This window comes from Camarhynchus parvulus, chromosome 3 (assembly GCF_901933205.1).
Source record: "Camarhynchus parvulus chromosome 3, STF_HiC, whole genome shotgun sequence".
Classification (NCBI taxonomy): domain Eukaryota; kingdom Metazoa; phylum Chordata; class Aves; order Passeriformes; family Thraupidae; genus Camarhynchus; species Camarhynchus parvulus.
This window is the reverse complement of record NC_044573.1, coordinates 42,491,915-42,511,812: the sequence shown is the minus strand read 5'-3', so window position 1 is coordinate 42,511,812 and position 19,898 is coordinate 42,491,915. Positions and strand designations below refer to the sequence as shown.

The 19,898-nt window shown below is 36.5% G+C and overlaps 1 protein-coding gene across 5 annotated transcripts in view; it reads left to right on the top strand.

Annotated features, from left to right (window-relative positions):
* The window catches only part of SIPA1L2 (signal induced proliferation associated 1 like 2), a 125,191-nt gene that overhangs the window by 20,501 nt on the left and 84,792 nt on the right, over positions 1 to 19,898 (top strand). For all 5 annotated transcript variants that reach the window (XM_030945096.1, XM_030945095.1, XM_030945091.1 and 2 more), the window contains exon 2: positions 6,381 to 6,453. The gene's annotated coding sequence lies outside the window, so the exon portion shown is untranslated. The remainder of the gene's footprint in view (positions 1 to 6,380; positions 6,454 to 19,898) is intronic.

Sequence of the window (19,898 nt, the reverse complement as noted above, 5' to 3'; positions counted from 1 at the left end):
TATTCAAATAAAAAGACATCTATTGAAATGATGGGCATTGTGGGGTGTTCTTTTCATTTCTGACAAAATAACTTTGATGTAAAGCACAGATCCTTTCCCAGTTAAACAGTCAGTTCAGAAGGTAAACCTATCTCAAGCTTACCTTTTCTTTTTTCATAATAAGGAATGTTCTTTACCTGGGGTTATATTCTAAATGTGGCAGAACTCTTTCAGGTCAGAGCAGGGTTAGTTGATTTTTTGTCATATTCAGGATGAAGCTATAGTTGCATTTGAGTGTATGTAAGGAAAATCTGATGGCCTAGGGATAGATTTATTTATGCTGCTACTTATATTAGAGAGTGTGTCAGTTGTGTACATTTGCTGTTCACCTTACGTGTTTCTTAGCCAGTGCTCTTTGTTATCTTTCTCAGAGAAAGGATCATCCAAAATTGCAGGTTCTGTAAATAATTCTTCTCAGCAGTCAATCTGAGACTTAAGCAGACAAAAGATGAATGGAGACTGCTTTTCAAATTAGTGCTGCTGTGTAATTAATTGTGCTTAATTAGCAAATCTTTCTTTAAGTATCCACAGTGCCCTGATGTAATTTGTTTTCCCAGGTAACTGATCACAAAGTATGGAAAGCTGCTTTTAACAAACACCAAGTAATTGCATGTTTCACTGGAAGTGCTTTGATTGAAACAGTGGTGATTTATCTGATGACCCTCAGTCTGTCTTGGGCCCCTCCAATCCTTCCAGCTGGCTTACTGCTGCTTTAAGATAGGAAATGGGTGTTTGGGCAGTGTGCTTCCTGATAAATTAATGTTGTTCCCTGTGCAGCTCAGCTAGAACAGTTTGGAAGTGCATCCACTGGGAAGGCATCCCTCCTTTGCTGCCTGTACAGGGACTGATATGTAGAACTAGGAACAGCATTAACTGTGATGGGGAAATATCTGTAATCTGACCTGTAGCTGGTGAGGTTCAGCCAGCCTGGATCAAATAAGGTATCCCTTCCGCAGAGAGGCAAATATAACCTTGTGATAATATTTTTTATATTTTATATAATTTTATATAGTGACAGCATCTGTGATAGGTGTGCTGTGATATTATGTAATAAAATTCCCAATTTCCTTTTGAACTGGGTGATATGTGTGGCCTGTAGGATGATTAGTGCCCTCATGTGCTTGACTTCTTTTAGAATTTGAGTTTTTCACACACCAGTGGGCCATAGAGAATTACAGCTCTTAGAAAGATGACTGTAATTCTTACTATGGTGGATGTTGGAATTTCTGAAGCTGCAAAACAAGTGTACAAACAGAGATGCTATGCATCTTGAACAAACACAAGTTATTTTTCATTGTCCTTGTCCCTTTAGTTTAGAATATAGAGTTCAAGAAGGATCTGTTACTAGGGAATTCCATTCTGAGTGTTAAATGGACATTGTGGCATTGTGGGTAGCAGTGGTATTAAAATCAACTACCTTGTCAGATAAGGGAGAAGTTTGGTATTGTTGTTTTTTGTGTTGTTTTGGATTTTAATTTTTTTTTTGGTCAAAGATATCTGGAACATTGATCTCTACACATTTATCTGGGCAGCAAAAAATTAAGAAAGAACTTTTGGATTTAGAAGGAAAACCCAGTTTACAAGTCAATGTGTAAAATAATTGTCGTGTCCAAAGCCAGGGATTTCACAAGTTTTATGGCAATGGTTATTGTATATCTTTGCTTTGTTTCACAGTATACTTCCTTAACCTTATTGTTTTCTATTTCTCAGTCTGTATTTCAAAAAGAAGCATCATGTTTTCTCCCTAAAATGAAGAATTAAAATAGATTTTTTGTATGAAACACCTGCACAGTAGGAAGTGAAACAGAACTTTTTAGCTCTCACTGTTTTATGGCAAGATTTCTGTTCCCTTTCCTTCCTGTAAACAACAGGAGTCACTTAGAGAGTGGGAAATAAGTTATTTACAGGATATTTTCTGTATGAAAGGAAGGAAAAGACCTTTACAGAGATCAGTCTATTGTGTTGGGAATATGGAAAGCTATATGTAGTTAAATTGGGTTGGGAATATGGAAAGTTATATGTAGTTAAATTGAGTTTAGTACTTGGAGAGGAAATACATGGCAAAATACATGCAATCACTTGAGTCTTGCCCCTTTAAAGTGCTAGATGCCCCCATTATTTGCTGAAATCAGTGCAGGAGTGCTGTGGTTTGATCCCAAATCCTTAGTGTAACCTGTGGTCACTGTAAGAACTAGATCAGAGAGAGACTACGCTAAGAGCTTTTGCAGTATGGCTTTTATTTATAAACAAGCAATTTTGATACTTGTACTTTTGGATAGATGTTCAAGTTACTTTTGCACATCTGTTTTTGATCTCTTTGAAGTACGGTTGTCTTTGCTGGACAAGTGTCATAATTGGATTTTTCATGGAAGTAATGGTTTCCAATGTACTTGCAGAGTGTATATATTTTCAAAGTTCTGCTTCACATATGAAATATATTCTCTAAATTCTGATGTGAACCTGGAAATCTTATATAAGATTGCCTGGCCTGTGTTTTAAAAATAATTTCTCTGAATAGCTATTTGTTTTTCATTTATCTTGTGTAGCACCAGCAAGAGTCTTTATCACCAGTAAGAACTGTGGATGAGGTATTTAACTCTAAACTCTGCCGAAGTATTATGGAATAATATAGCTTTCTTGAAACCTTGGGTGTATAAGATGATAGGACTGACAATATCTTTGCCAATAAAATTGAGCAGGTAGAGAAAAATCTTGTAATTGATTGTCACTTTTATCTGCAGTTCTTGTACTTAGTCATACTTGAAAGTGGAAATGTACTGTAGCAGTTTTTGTCATTTCTTTTGCTCCATATATTAAGTTCAAGATTCTTAGTACTTGAAGATCATGAAAAGGCAGTTGTAAGTATGGAAAAGAAGAAAGTAAAAAATCTTGTTTGCTTAATAGATACTGAAATTCCATTTTTTCAAAAGGGGTACTTAAATACAAAAAGCTTTAATAGCAGTATTAGCTGTTAAAGAAATTATGGTTTTTTCTTGCATGATGGGTCCAGTTCCTCACACAGAAATCTTGATGTCTGGGCATTTCAGCCTAGGTTGGCAAATAAGGCTGCAGTATGTGCATCTGCGTTTGTAAAAGGCAGCTGAGAGTGGTGTATCTTCTGGCATGTCTTGGTGAAAGGAGAATGTGCCCTGTCTTTGTCCCAACAGAAGAAAAAGAGTCCTTTGCTGCCTGTATTTAGATTTCTGTTCTTCTGGGCCAGAATTGTCAGTCTGCTTGTTTGCTTTCTCTCTGTATTTTTCTAATTCTTTGTTCAAGGCAGGGGCTTGAACAAACAAAGCCTCTTCTTACCAAAAGGGCTTCTGCAGTCATGTATGAGACTTGGTCTAGGTGTAGAGGGAAGTGTAAAGTTTCTTCTTGAAAGTTTGGAGTGCTGAAGACACCAATGTCACTATATCCCACAGTTGATAACAAGTGACTCGACAAGGCATTAGCTAGCCTTTGTGGTCGTTCATGGAATTTATTTTTTTTCCGTGGATATCCCACCAAAAATGCAGCTCCTACGATGTAAATTGAGTGTGTCCAGGGTACATCGGACTCGCTGGGTAGATTGAATGTGTCAGGTTGATATTCTGGACATACTGAACATGCTGTGGAGCATATCTCAGCAGTGACCATCTGTACAGTGTTTTGGAGCACTAAGAAGCTGCTTGGAACTAGGCTTTCCCGATGAGGATCCTGCCTCTTTGCCCATTCTTTCTGGAATCAACTTCTTCTAAATAGACAAAACTTTTTGGGTAGAGAAAGAAAACTTGCCCAGGGAAAATTAAAGAGCTTGTACTGATATTATTCTGTCTTTCTGCTTTTCCTATAACAGAAAAGAAATAGGAATAGAAAATATTAAAATATTGGGACATAAATAATACTACATATTCATGCAGAAAAGTACTTTTTTTGCAGTTGAAAATTAGGTGCAGTATATGGCAAACCACAGTTAGGAATGTCTGACTTTTTGCCAAACAGGGCTACTAACAAGGATTGACTTTCCTATGCAGAAATTATTTCTGCCTGCATTTCAGTATCTTTCAGTGTGAACTCTTCTTTGCCTTCTCTTTGGCCAACTTGACTTCCTTGGTGACAATTCCCGTAGAAACAAGGTATTGGTTTTCAATTCCAGTGGGCATTCAGATAAAGATTAAGAAACCAACAAATGAAATCCATTATTGCATCCTGGAGAATAAAGTAACCCAGATATAACTCCATGAACAGTAAAAGAAGAGATGTCCAGGACAAACAGATCTGTGACACTCACCTACTGTGCAGCAGCTTTATGATGTCCAATACTACAAATAAGTTTTGAAGTACATGAAAGAAAATAGGCATATCATCATTTCTGATTTGTCATTTGTTACTTTATGTGAGTTTAAAGGAACCTACATTACCTGAAATTTTGCGGTTATTTTCCATTTGTAGACCTTAATGAATGTGAGGGCAAGATGTTATAAAGAAAACTTTTGAATACTGGTGAAATAATAAGTTATTTTTGGAATATATAACATTTTTCTTTTCAATTCTTAAATTCTTTTCCTGATTCGGTGTTCTGTCTAAGAGCTTTGGATTAAAGAAAAAAATTAGTATGTGGACAAGGCCTAATGTTTTCCCATTTGGCTGCCTCACAAAAGAGCAACATAATCCTCTAAATCCTACTTTACTCTGAGGATCAATTGATTCCACTTTCTCCTCCGATAAATGGACAATTTAAAAATTGTCTTTGAGACAGGCGTTTTGAAGCTTGCTTTTCCAGTGATTTGAATATATGATTACTTTTTTTTTGTGAGAAAGATAATGCTAATAATTATAATATTCTCATAACCTTATTTGAAGAAAACTGGAAGCAGTTTCTATTGGAAAATGGACCAGATTACTAAGCCATTCTAAAAAAAACCATTGGTTTTAATTTTTGCAGTTGCTTTCTTCTCATGTTTTTACTTTTGACTTTCAGTATTTACTATGACTTTAGTTTCAGATTTTACTAGACTGAGGTTTATCTGAGAAATTCATTTTCATCAGGTGTAATTTTTAGGTTAGGAATGAGAAATTTCTGTTTGATATCTTGAGGGTTTTTAATTGTATCTTCTGTTGGCAAACATATTAGTTACCTGATGATGCTGGTCAACACTACTACTGATGGAGTTTAGGGCTTTTTTTAGCTTTCCTATGAGAACTGCACTGGCCAAGGTGGTTGCTCAAGTTTTAGGTTGTAACTGCACCAGGAGTTGGGTTTTTTGTTTTTGCTAGTGTGAGCATACGGGTGAAAGTAGACTTAAGGGGTTGTATAGTTTTGACTAGACCTAGAATGAGGATAACAGTAAACTGTCCTGCATTCCATCTGTATGGGCTTTTTGTTTGTTTGTTTGTGTTACTGGTGTCTATAATACCTAGATATGCAGCTGACGTAGGAATTTGAGGCTTTGTGTTCTTTTCCATTGTATGTGCTATTCTGTATAATACCTATTAGAATTATTTTTGTCCCTATGGTGGTGATTTAGTACAGGAAATAACATCTGTTCCTGCTGTGTGTGTGTTCTTTTTCCTTTCTTTCAGTATGAATATAACATTGTGTATTTTCAAGCCAGATTTTACTGTCTGAGATCATGGTAAAACTAACTCCTTTTGAAACTTTGTTGGCTCTGATATAAAATAGACAAATCGCCTTGCTGATAGTTTTGTGATTTCTTTCTCTAACGTCGATCAGACAGCCCTAGCTAAAATATTTTTATTTTACATATGCTTTTATTTTCCTTTGTTCAGAAGCAAATATAAAATTGTCAAATGTAAATTTTGCAGTGTTAGATAATTTCTTGGCTGTAAGTCATCCCACAGAATCTCAGAGCATGTTTCTAAACCTTCTGGATCAACTCACTACTCTTTTCTCTCAAAACATTTTATGGAACTTCATGACTTTTCCTCATCCCTGTAATTGAAAATATTATTAGGCTACTTGCATTTTACAGTACAGTTCTAGGAATAGGTGTGGGCCCTTTATCATAACCTTTGAAGCAGAGCCATAATGAAACAGTCTGTTGGTTCAGCACCTACTGGCTCATGACCCTTTGCCCTAGCAACGGTTTTTTTCCAGTTATTGTCAGGAACTTGCACAGATAACACCTTTAAATTCTTTGTTGCAACACATACATATGAAACTGTGCTGATTTTTAAAGCCAGTGAGTTGTTCTTGATATTTTATTTCCATGTAGAAATTAGTAGATTTTAATTTTACACTAGTGTTTATTGAAGGTTTTTTTTAACTTATCCCTTAATATCATAAGGGGACATGTTCACCCAAAACCAAAACCAATAAATCTTTCTCATTTGACTTGCAGGTATCTCCATTTTGTTGATATCAGAAAAAGAGTGACTGAAGTTGGCATCCTTCGTGAAACCTTCTAGCCAAAGGTAAGCCAGATTTCTAGCTGATGGCAAATATGTTTTTATTATGCTTGTAGTACTTTTAAATAAACATGCAGTTGTGCTCTTTTCTTGATGTTTGACATCTCACAGATGGCATTTCCTTGGGATACCTAAAGCACCCTAAAACCCCCTAAGATAATAATTTATGTGGCTGAGTGTACAAGTGAATAAAGAATCACAGAATGCTTTGGGTTGGAAGGGACTTAAGATCATCTCATTCCAACCTCCCTGTCATAGGCAGGACACTTTCCACTACCTCCATTCAACCTGGTCTTTCACAGCTTCTCAGGACGACCTGTTCCAGTGTTTCACCACCCTCACAGTAAAGGATTTCTTCTTAATATCCAATCTAAACTTGCCCTCTTTCAGATTGAAGTCATTCCCCCTTGTCCCATCGCTGCATGCCCTTGTATAACGTCCCTCTCTGGCACTCTTGTAACCCCCTTTGCCTAGTGGAAGGCTGCTGTAAGGTGTCCCCTGTCTTCAGGCTGAACAAAACCTGTCTCTAGAGAAAGTTCAGCTTTTTTTTTGAAATCTGTAACTTGGCAGATTGCCTCTCATTAATATTGAAGTGCAGGGTACACTCAATACTATACAGCTGTTACTATACAGAAGGATTATTGTGTTCTGTAATGCATCAGAGAAGCCAAATTCCTGTCTCTACTAACTCCTTGATCTAGCTCAACTGGATTGGTTTTAGTTCTAGGATATGGCTGAGGCTTAGAAATACTTCATGTTGGCTGAACACAATCTATCATCTGAAGACATTCAGTGTAGTAGTTTTGTTTCTATCATATTTCTGACACCAGTAAAACTTTTAACTTTCATTTCCAACTACATATTGTTTCAAGGAGGAAAAAATTCTGAAACAAGAATTTTAAAAAGTTTTATCTTAAATTCATTATGCATTCAGAGATTTGTATGAAGTAAGATAATTGTTTTTTGTCAACCTATTCAAAGAATCATAGATTTGGGAGAGTCTGAATAATTGATCTTCCTTTTCATGTTTGCCACATGCTTTGAAGCAGGAGAAAAGATTGAACTTTGTGTTCAGCCACCTGAGCCCCTCGGCCCTCTGTGTGCTGCAGCCGTTAAACTAGGTGGATGCTCAATATCTGTGTTGTTGTTTATCAGATTTTAAGTGGCTCCCTTTGCTCACATCAGGTTAATAGTTTTTTTCCTTTTCTCATCTGAGACTCCATTTTTTCAATAAATGGTCAGTTCTGTAATACACAATAATATCACAAGACTCCTGTGTTACTGAACCTGATGAAGCTTTCCTTTATTAATGGCAGAGTAGAACATATCTCTGAAAATCCTACCTACTACTTTTCATTTAAACAGTGTGTTTGGCTTTGGAAATAATCAGACTTAGAGGAAAATACTGTTGCATATTCTGCATTGTGTGTTGTCAATAATATCTTCATTTGAATAATGATAATGTAGTAAAAGAGAACACTATTATTTCTAGTCTAGAATTGTCTGCTAACCACTTCTAGTATTACATTTGCTTTATCTTTTGGCTGTAAAGTTGACCAATGCATGGTAGATGTTTAAAGAAATCTGGAAGAAGCTGAAAAATATAATTTGTCCTCTTTTGGTGGTTTAGAGTAGTAGTAGGTATAATATAATAATGCTGCAAAAAGAGTGATGTCTACTAAGGTACATTGCTTTTCTTTCATAATTTGAAAAGTATTTAACACAAAGAATATTGCTGTTTAACCTCGGAGGAGAAATTTGTGGTTTGCTGGTTTGCTCACCCCTGAAATAAATACACATAGAATTTTTTTTTCTTGGTTTGGATTTTGTTCCATATAATCGTGAAAAAACCTTTATGCCAAAATAATTCTTTTGATGTAGTTTGCAATCATGGTAGCAGTGGTACTGATTAGCAGGTTTGATAATCTGGACTTTGAAATATGTAATTTTGTAGACCATAAAAATTTATTCGCTCTTTCTTATCATAACTAAGGCATAAGAAGATAGATGGGAAATTATTTTAGTTGTAGAAAACTGATAGTGGTTTTATTTCCCAAGTTAAATAATTAACCATTTATTAAAGAATGGTAACCCTAAAAAGTAAATCACGTTTGAAGTTTCTCTTTAAGAGGCATTCTAAAATTGATTACACAAAATTAAATGTTTGAAAAGTGTTTACAATTTCAATTATTTTAAAAGGAATCTGAATTACTTACATGAGGTTGTTCAGCTGTAGGCAACTGCACAGGTGCCTACATTACACTGTAGATGTACTTTTAAGGCAGAGGAACAGATAATAAAATTGAAGGGTGTACATCCATGTAGAATATACACATGTCAGATTCAAGTGATAAACTTATCACATTTGCCTAAGTCATCATCAGCTTTGTGGGTGATATTTTCATTGGGAGGATGTGTCCAAATATATGACATAGAGATAGAATCAGTAAACCTAAATGCAGCATTTAGTCTTAGTTTTGCATCCAGTAGCCTGTTTCCTTTTCATAATAATAAATAAATTTAAGAATAAGCCCATTCCTCTGTCCCCAGTTACTGATAGGCTGAACTCTGCTAGCTACTGAGGCACTATTTCTGTGATAATATTTATAATTATTCCACATGGACATGTGTACATGAGGCTAGCAATCCAATTCTATAGCTTGGTATTTTGGAAGTATTTTTGTGATCTGGGAATGAACTGGCATCTAAAGACTTATGTGTTTATGTGAGTTAATGAAAACATCATCTATTGACAGTTTATGTGTGTTGGTAGTTGTGATATGGGCATAGATAGGACAATGTAGTTTGGGAATAAACATACCATATATTCAGAAACTAATACAAACAAAAATATATATAGCAGTAAATTTGACCTGATAATATATGTATGACATGATATTAACTTTTTCACAGAAAACATGGTGTGCATTTGGTGCAAAGAAAATTGTTTTGAGAAGCTAAACTATATTAGAAAAATCAGAGAATTGCTGAAATGTAGAGGCACCTCTCGAGATCACGTAGTCAACCATGCCTGCTTACAGGTCAAGGCCAGCTGGATTTCAAATATCTTCCAGCTTGGAAACTCCACAACCTGTCTGGGCAACCTGTTCTGCTGTCTGACTTTTACAGTCAAAGGGCATTTTCCTATGTTTAGGTGGAGTTTCATGTGTTTCCTGTCTTATTTCCCTTTATCCTGGCGTTGAACACCCATGAGGAGAGTCTGGCTGCCTTTCATGCCCCCAGTTAGGCATTGGGGAGATTGTCTCTGAGCTTTCTCTTCTTCAGGATGAGCAGCCCCAGCCCCCTCAGCCATTCTTCACGTGAAAGATGCTTCAATCCCTCAGTCATTTTAGTGGCACTTCTCTGAATTTGCTCCTGTAGTTCTGTGTCATTCTTGTACTGGGGGAAATACAGAACACAATACTCCAGATGGGATGAGGGACTGATGATGGAATTTTAGCTCTAATCACTAAGTGAAAAATAACTAGCTAGGAATGCTGAAAGGCACATACCATTTTTGTCAATAGCAATGTAATATATTCAGTAATTCTGTATGATGTTTGATGGTTCAAGTACACTTTTTCAATCTCCAAATTGTTATCCTTTATTTCCTCTGTAAGAAGAATTAAAATAGCATGCATGTTAATAAAATGGAAGAGCTTACTAACATGCATTTTGGGTTAGCTGTTTTGGAGAGGGAATGGGGGGAAAAAAGAGGGGCTATTGGCAGGTTGGATAGGATAGTAAGCATCAAGAACTGACTGAAGGGTGATGAGTCTTAGAAGGGAAAGAGATGGCTAATTTAAAAAGAATTGGGAAAAGCTAGTGTTAAACTTTCTTCCCCTAGCCCTCAGCAAAAGTAGTATTTTTTTTTTTTTTGAGGAAGAGGCTGATGTGCCACTAGTGCTAACTAAACAGATGTAAAAAAAACCCAAAAATGCCTTAATAAGCAAATAAAAAGAATTGAAAGGAAGATGTTGGGTGGGGGGGAGGGAGGGAGGGAGGGAGAGAGGGAAGGATGCAAACCATCCTGATTCCTTAAGTAATGCAATCTAATTTATTTCAGTAAAATGCTTTGGTATTATTGTTTTATACAAAGTGAAAGCTTAACAGTAAATTATCTTAATTGAAATCCTTTGTTTCTGCCTCATGCAGAAAAAGACTTCTAATAAAATAGTTGAAATAATTAAGAATTAATGCAAATACTTTTCAAGACAAACTGCAGAATGGGTCAAAAACAAATCCTTTGAGCTTGTTTTTGGTTACTGTTAGAACTGTGCAGAATAAGTGATAAAGTTGGAAAAAAGAGTTATGCATATGTGAAGGAGAGAATTCTCAGAGAAAATTGGAAAAATAGAACATGGAACAACATGGGAAAATGAGAAATGAGAAAAATCGGGAATTTGAAAACGGTTCAGGGACGGCCAAAACCATTTTGGAATTAAAGTTGGTGAAGGATGTGAAGGGCAATGAAAAACCTGTTGCAAGTACATAAGGAGTGGAAGGATGCTAGGGAAAATGTGAGCCCACTGGTAGTGAGGTAGAGGATCTACAACAGACACAGAAAAGACTGAAGTGTCCAACACAGTTTCCATTTCAGTCTTTCCTGGCAAGACTGGCCTTCTGAAATCCCAGACAGTGTGGAGCAAGGAGGACTTACCCTCAGTGGAGGGATATGAAATTAAGGAATATTTAAACAAACTGAGCATAAAGAAGTCCATGGGACTTGGTAGAATGCACCTATGGAGCTGACTGATGTCAGTGTGAGAGCATTCAATTTCTTCAAAAGGTCATGCAATTTGGATAGGTTACTGAGGACTGGAGAGAAGTCTGCGAAGAGTCTGGGGAAGTACAGACAAATGAGCCTTGCTTGTGCCTGTGAGGGTGATAGGACAAGTCATCTTGGAAGGTATTTCCAGATGCATGAATGACTGGGAGTAGTGAGCATGAATTGAAGCACGGAAAATCCTACTGAACCCACCTGATACCCTTCTATGATGAAATGACTGGCTTGGTGGATGAGGGGAGATGGCCTTGATAGATGGACAGTGAAATAGACTGAAAGCTGGCTGAACTGCCAGATTTAGAGGGTTGTGATCAGCAGCACTAGCTCCCGTGGTGTACCCTAGGGACTGATACTGGGTTCAACACTGTGTTATGTCTTTGTTCAGTGACCCTGTTGCTGGGACTGAGCACACCCTCTGCAAGTTTCCTGATGATACAAAACCAGGAGGAGTGTTTGATATCCCAGGTTGCTGGGCTGCCATCCAGAGGGACCTCAACAAGATGAAGAGTGGGCAGAGAAGAACATTCCTAATTCAAAAAAGGACAATGCCAGTTCCTGCAGCTGGGGAGAAGTGACCCCAAGAGCCAGCACATGTACTGGAGGTCAGCCACCTGCAAACAGCCCTGCAGAAAAGGACTTGGAGGTCTGGGAGGACAGCGAGCAGGACATGAGCCAGCAAAGTGTCCTTGTGGCAGCACTGGTGAGGCCACACCTGGAATACTGTGTGCAGTTCTGGGTTTCCTGGTACAAGAGATATTGGAGAGCATCCAGTGCAGGCCACAGAGAAGGTTAAGGGACTGGAGCATTTTTCATACAGTGAGATGCTGAGTGAGCTGGAACTGTTTGGCCTAGAGAATCGGGGGATCTCATCAGTGTATAAATTCTTGGAGGAGAGTGAGAAGAGGATGGAGCCAGGCTCTTTTCAGTGGTGCCCAGTGACAGGATAAGAGGCCATGAGTGTAATTTGAAATACCTGAAATTCCATCTGAACATAAGAAAAGGCTTCTACTATGAGGGGGTTGGGCTCTGGAACTGTTTTCAGGAGAGGTTGTGTCTCCATCCTTGAAGATATTTAAAACCTATCTGGACATAGCCATGAGCAGCTAATCTATCTGACCCAGTCTGAGCAGCGGGTTGGGCTAGAAAATCTCCAGTGGTCTCTTCCTACCTCAAAGACTCTGTGTGATTTTGGGAACATGGACAAAGGGAAGAAGCTGATGTATATTTTGTGAGCAGAAAAATGCTAGAACACATTGCTAAATTTCATTAATTAAAAGGTGAAGTCAAGGTCACCTGCAGCTCTTCCTTAATCAAGTTGTAGGGAAAATGCTCAGGTCGTTCATTCCTTGGTTAGTGAGCTTAGGTAGCAGGGCAATAGACATCACAATATTTTTCAGGCTCAGTTAATTAAGAGGGGAGAAGATTTAATGAGGTTTTAGAAGCATTTTTCAGGGTCAAAATTGATTGTCTAAGAAATCTATGAGAGCTTTGAATTTTGTGAAACTGGCTGTGCTGTAATATTTTTTACCCTGTCTATGCAAGGCCTAAGCTTTTGTTTTCAGTAAATTTTAGTCTTAAAATATTGATAATATGATACAGATGACCTCTTGTTATATTTGATCTTCTCTTGGGTAGCCTGTCACATCCACTCCTATCTAAAAAAATGCAGACAGCTTAAAATAATCTCTTGCAGGCTGACCTGGTCTGGTTATTAACCAGCACACTCTGAGCCCTGTCTGTTTGCAAAGTTGAGGGGGGAGGAGGGGGCAAGAGGCGAGGAAGCATCTAGTTTCAAAAATAGAAACCCTACAAGTCCTCTTAATTATCTTTTATGGTCCTCTAAAAAGCTATTCATTTGCTGTGAATATAATTCAAATACTTCATAGCTCTTAGCTGTTAGGCTTTTTTTTCCTTTTGCAATTTTTTTCTTTTATTTTGCCATCTCATTTCAGCCATTTAGACTGGTAACCTGATTTGCTGCCTTGTCAAATTCTTCCCTGTGAATGGAGTGTGTACTTTGTCTTGCATGGCAGCCTGTGAGGAGAGGGAAGGAGGAATACAAACTTTTCCCAGGTCCTCCACTTCATCTAGTGTCTACTTGTATACAGTTTCTCTGTTTTGTCTTACTGCAAATAAGAGAAAGTGAAGTGGATGGAAAGAAATAATACTTTAAGAACAAATAAAAAGAAAAACATTACTCCTGAAATTTTTTAAGTTTTTTTGGTCATAATTAAGACCAGTGACATTAACTGCTTTGGACAGCTTCAGGAAGGGCAGGGCTACATGCCATCAAATGCTGAAGATCAAAGTCCGCTGCAGCAAAATTTTCTCAAAAATAGAAACTAAATTTGTAAACATTTTTTGAAGGGGTTATTTTCAAGGGGGATGGGGACACATATTTCCATTTCATGTACTGTTTGTTAAGCATATATACTAACGGCTTAGAAGAAAAGAGAAGTTGAGACATTTCTGTATGTGACATCCTTCCTTTTGTCATTTGTCTCTTGGAGATTACAGAAAAGTGATCTTTGTTATTGTTAATGATGATAACAGTTAATTATGTTTGGGTGAATGACAGATTAGATAGACTATTTCTACTTTGCCTTTCTTTATTTTTCAGTTGGCTCCAAATCACCATTCACAGATATTTACTTAACTTCTCTTACTTAGGAATTGATGCTATTGCTGTATCACATTTAGGAACCAGATACAAAGAACGTGACTTTGATTTTTGGCTCTATTTTCATCTTTCCTTAAAGTAGGATTTTAAACTTTTTTTTTAAGAACAGAATGTTTAGAAATTTCTTCCTGTGCATTTTTGGAATTTAGAATACACCTGTAAATAGATTTCTTTGGGGGTTTTTTGCCTGTTTTGTTCTCTTTGGCAAACCTTTTTAGAATTTGAAGGTTGGAGCGGGCTGCAGGTTTAATTCAAAACTATTGTCTAAGGAGAGATAAACTGAGGGCATAGTCCAGCCCTTTTGCTTTACATATGCTAATTATTAGATAACATTTGGCAGTTGGTAGCTTTGTCTGAGCAGGAGGAAGAGTGTGGATTATATGGCAGCTGAACTTGTTTCAGCTAACTTTGTCTCCAGGGCAGCCAGAATTTAAAGTACTTTTAGTAATGTAAACTTAGGTTCTCTCCTACTTTGCATTTCATATAGTTTGACTTAGACACACTGTTCCTAAACTAGAAATAAGCAATTGAAATACTTTGTTTTTCTCAAATGGGTTAGTGTTTGTAACCATGATAGATTTCAAGTTTATGTAATATGGTATTACTGGATGAAGTAGGAAGGAAATTTGCTCTATCGCAGGATTATTAACCACTAGAAGGAGTTGTTGGGATTGACATTTTGTAGCTAGAGAGTTAAAATAAAGGGATTTTTTTAAAGTGATTTTTTTGGGTGTGTTAGCAGAGTGTCTCTTTAAAGAAGTAGTTCTGAAAAGATAAAAATTGACAAACTGCGTACTGAAATTATGTTGTAGTTGACAAGTGTATTTAATTAGGATTGCTTTTGCCTTGAACCTCCATGTTTGTATTTCTGTTGCCCTTGTATTTTTTTGTTATTAAGTTCACACAGGAAACTAAAATAGAGCTCTCCATTGTTTTAGGCGTGCGTGTTGTGTGCATAACTTCTAGAACTGTGTACTAAAGCGATTATTTCATTGTTGGAAGCTTTGGCTTTCCTGGTCTCTCATCTCTTTTCTTTGTGAATATCAAGGTGAAGTGGATGATGTAGTATTAATGCTTTACTCCTCTGATTGATTTGAAATTATTTTGGCATTTTTTCTTTTCCATCTTTTACTGTAGTGCTGAGTGAAAAAATCTTAACTAAACTAGGTTGGGTTATTTATTTATTTGTTTAGCTTTCTTTTGCAAGAAAAAACAGTTTCTCATACTAACTGCTCAGTGCTGGCGATAAGATCAATGGATGGGTGATGAGGGGGACAAAAGATTTTCCCCGCTTTCTTCCAGCTCTGTGCCTCAAATGCTAACATACAGATTAGGTTTTCTAACTAACAGATTTAGTTTTTTAAATTACTCTTACTGACTTCTAAATGTCGCCTTGGACTAGAATATACTTCCTGTTTCTTTTCAACCCTTGATAACCATGCTCATTTACATGCAGACAGCAACCCCCATTTCTTAGATTCATTTGTTACCACCTTTGACATGGTGTATTTCCTTGAAGTGTTTAGCTCATAAACTGCCCAGCTATGTTGGGTCTACTGCTCAGTGAAGATTTTCCTAAAATCCTTTTTCACTCATCTCCTCTAGGTAGCAGATGCAGAGCTAAGCCCAGTGTACACAGATGTTTCTCTATTTATTTTTAAATTACAGAATGTTGTCAAATTACCTTGTTTCATAGCACTGAAAAGACAAAGGCTCTGGGAAAAGGCTTTAGTGGTATCTCATACCGTCTTTGAAGGCTGTCTGTATGATGGATTCAGGATGAGTTGTTGGGTTTTTTAAGCACATTTAGTTTGCATCACCTTATAAAAAATGTCTACTAAAGCAGGACAGAAGAGTCTGTATGTGTTCTGTGGATGAGTCTTTGTAGTATATCATTCATACTTGCTTTATTCTGTAACATGGTACTTTCTTTATTCAATTGTTATGAAATCTGCTTATTAATTGAATCAGAAGACATCTGATTTTGATACTGATTCATGTTTAAAAAAAAAATCTTTTGGTTGATCACATATGTAGTCTGTCAAGTAGTATTCATTCCTTCTCTGGAAGCAAACATTTCCAGTAAAGTGCCTCCTACATGTCCATTGCCCAGACTCAGGATCTGTTGTCTTGTCTATAGTTTTTAGATGTTGCTTATAGCTACAGCTGTGAAGATTTTGGTTTTCCTATTATGTGAACAATTTAGTTTCTAAGTGTTTCTGTATTTGATAAGGGTGGAGGAGGCAAACTTTCCTCTGGATGCCTTCCCACTTCATAGTGGCCAGTTGCTTGGTAGTTTCACTGGCACATTGATGGCTGAAGTTTCATTTTGTAAATCCACTATGATTTAATTCCCTTTCTGGTATTACATAGAGACGTGAAAGCTTATTTCTTACTGGAATTGAAATGATACTGCAACAAAACAGGAATGCTTAGCTTAAGATATTGCTTGGAAGGCAAGCTGTGTATTGAACAGACTGTACTCTTTTCTAATTAATAGTATAACCTTTTTTCTAAAAACAAAAATCAAACAGCCCTCCCCCCAAAAAAGCAAACCAACTAACCCACAAACAAAAAGACCCAACACAAACCCCTACCCTAACAGTATCAAACAAATCAGACTCAAATTTATATCCTCCTCTGAGTATTTCAGGGTAGAAGGATGTTTGCTGTGTTATACTGTATAGCGCTATTAGATAATTCTTTCTGTATTTGTAGTTTGGTTTTACAATTTCCACAAAGCTGCTTTTCTCCAGTGGACTTAGAATTTTTATGTTAATGTGTACTCTTTCCCCAGTTACTTCACACTGTCACTGGGGTTCTGTAGAGTTCAATGGAAATAATGCTTGTCTTGTTTAGCTTAAGCACAATATGCTACTATAGTAGTTTCACCCAACTTTTTTTTATGTGCAAAGCAGTTTGCATCATGCATTGAATCCTGTCTCATTCAAAAGTAGAGACATTGTGTGTATAGGAACAATTAATTGTATATCAGCAAATTGAATTCAATTTTTGTGTGTTTGTTTAATAAAGTGCTCTTTTCTAACTCAGTTACAAATGTTGCTGATATCTGCTTGAAAAACTATGTTTGTTAAAATTTATTTTAAATTAAGAGGTTTGGCAAATACTCCTTAGACTTACAACTTGTTTGAGAACTGAATGTGAAAAGAACTCTTACTGTGAGGTTCTTCCTCCAGCCTTTGTTGCTAGTAGGGGAAAACATAGTGACAAAGGATGAGGAAAAAGCTGAGGTACTCAATGCCTTCTTTGCCTCAGTCTTTAATACCAAGACCAGTTGTGACAGGGTGAATCTTGAAGACATAAATGGGGAACAAAATGAAGCCCCAGTAATCCAAGGGAAAATGAGTTTTGTACGAAGATGTGGCAAAATAATCTGGCATTTTCATTTTAGCTTCAAGGTGAGCTCTGGCATTCATTAAATACTTTGAAGAACAGGTATTTGTTATCCTGGATACAAGAGGTTTTGGGTTTTTTTCCTTCATACATGTTCCCTTTGTTTGAGTTATTTGATGGCTTTGATATGTATCTTTGAAGTTTTTAAGTAGCAACCTGTGTTTAAACTCAAATATTAATTTTACACTTTCAAGGAGCTTTAAGGAGTTTTTGAGGGTATTTAATAATCAGGTTTTTTTAAAGCAAAGGCTGTATATTTCTGTTATATTTTCTCTAAAAATAATAGCTGAAAAATGAAAAATTTTTGAAATATTTTTCAAAATATTTTAAAAATATTTAAAATATAAAAAAATTTTTTAGTTTTAAAAAGTATGATATAGGACCACAAAGCCATTGTATATTCTGTTTTCCTTTTTATGGTTTTGTCTTAATTTATCTGTACTAAAAATACATAATTTTTGATCTTTAGGACCTCTTTTTTTACTTATTTTTTGTAATTGACAGTGTTGATGACAGAGTATTCTCTGAAGGGTTTTGTTCATTGGAATCTTCTCTAAACTATTGTTTGAACTAGATAATTTGCTGACTTTAAGAACATATTGAAGTACATATTTGTTTTGCCTTGGTTTTGACAAGAGGTGGAGGAATAGATTATCATCTAAGAGTAACACATGGTATTAACTGTTGAATGTAGGTACAGACCCTTGTTATTCAGAGGAAAAGAAGCATTTAAATAGTCATACAGCATAGTGAACACTTAAAAAGAAATCCCATCGCTTTCGTAGTCTCCTGGGAAGGATAAAGGAAACTGAGGTAACTGATACAAGTAATGTTGTGCAGCATCTCAGCTGACTCATGTGGATACAAAAAGATGTGTCCTGGGAGAAAATAAAGGATTTAAGAAACTTTAGAAAGACCTAAGGAGAAGAATAAATATTGAAATAAAGGAAGCGACAGTAGAGGAGTAATAGTGATATCAAAGAGGACAAACCATTCAGAGAGACAATGAATAGAAAAATGGCAGAATTAAATAGAACCCAAAGTGAGTATTCTAGATAAAGCTACAGCAAAGACGTGCTTTTAGATTCAGATGAACTTAAATGCCATGTTGCAAAGCTGGACTTTTGTCAGACTAATAAACCATGGAAAGGACAAGGAAAAGGATATTTATAAAAGAGGAAGAAATGGGCTTGGATTAGGACAGTGATATAGGATGTTTCTTTTCCTTTCATGATGGTTTAGGAGTCTGAACTTGCCAGGACCAAGCAGATTACTCCTTGATAAGAGACTGTTTTGGACAAGGGTTTGGGTTTGGGATGGTTTTAGCAGTCAGTGAGCAGAAACCAATTGTTTTGGGTGGAAAACAGAAAGAAGACAGAGTGAGAGCTTTTGACTGGTGATCAGCAAAGCTGCTGGCTTCTGAGTGCCTAAAATTAAATAAATGGTTGATGACTAATATTACCATCCTAACTTTGCCTAGCATCATAGTTTACCTTATTGGCCGGTTTTCATTCTGCCTAGCTGTGCCTGAGTAAGGGTTATCTGTGAACACTCCCATTCCAGACCAAAGGGTGTCATGAGCCTAACATATATTCACTTGTCTGGTTTGTGCTCCTTGAATGGAGGATGACAGACATATGGATTGAAGTGGAAGATATTGCATGAATTGGGTATGATTTGGTGAATGCATGGTGCCAAGTATATGGAAATAGAGAAAAGAGGAAGTGAAGAAGCACACTGGAATGTATATGGATGGGAACCACATCATGAGAGGCAAAGAATTGCTGGCCTTATGCGCCAAACATGGCATGCGGATGTACACTATCCTTGAATGGAAAGAAAGCTATACCCATGCTATTTGTTTTTGAAATATAAATATGCATTAAAGAAAACTTTCTAGTGAAATAGGGACAGCCCCTGGTTAATAGTGCTGTGTACTCGAAATAGCCATTCATGAAACGTTAGCATTGTGTTTTTTAGCTCAAGACTTGGCTTTTTTTTTTTTTTAATCTTCATTTAAATTTATTGAGTTTAGAAAAACTAGCTGGGCAGATTCTGGAATAATATTTAAAATCAGTCACATTACGAATTGCCCTAGGTAAGGATATTTTTCATAAAGGTTCATACATAATGTTGACATGAATAGCTGAGACCCTTTGTAAGCAATTCATAATTTGTTGACAAATATTCAGTCAGTTATAAAGGTTATTTAGGTTATAAAGAAAATAATATTTATTTGATAATGATCTGTATTTTGGGGAAAAAGAATCTATGGATTTTACTGGTAAATAGTTGAGTGTGTATGGGGAAGGAGAGAGAATGCCATTCAGGCAGGTAGTTTATATGTCAAATGTGTAGTTTCTTTTGTAATCTAATATGAGCTTTCTAACAGTTAGAAACATGGCAAATGTGATTGTTCCTTTCTAAATTTGGATTTTGAAATAGATCTGTAGTTTCTATAATGCAATTATGCTTCGAAATGCGGGAGATATGCACTGACAGCAAGTAAAAACACAGCTCCAGAAATGTGTGGTCTGTATAAATGATATACAGTTTGTTGGCTGACCCAAA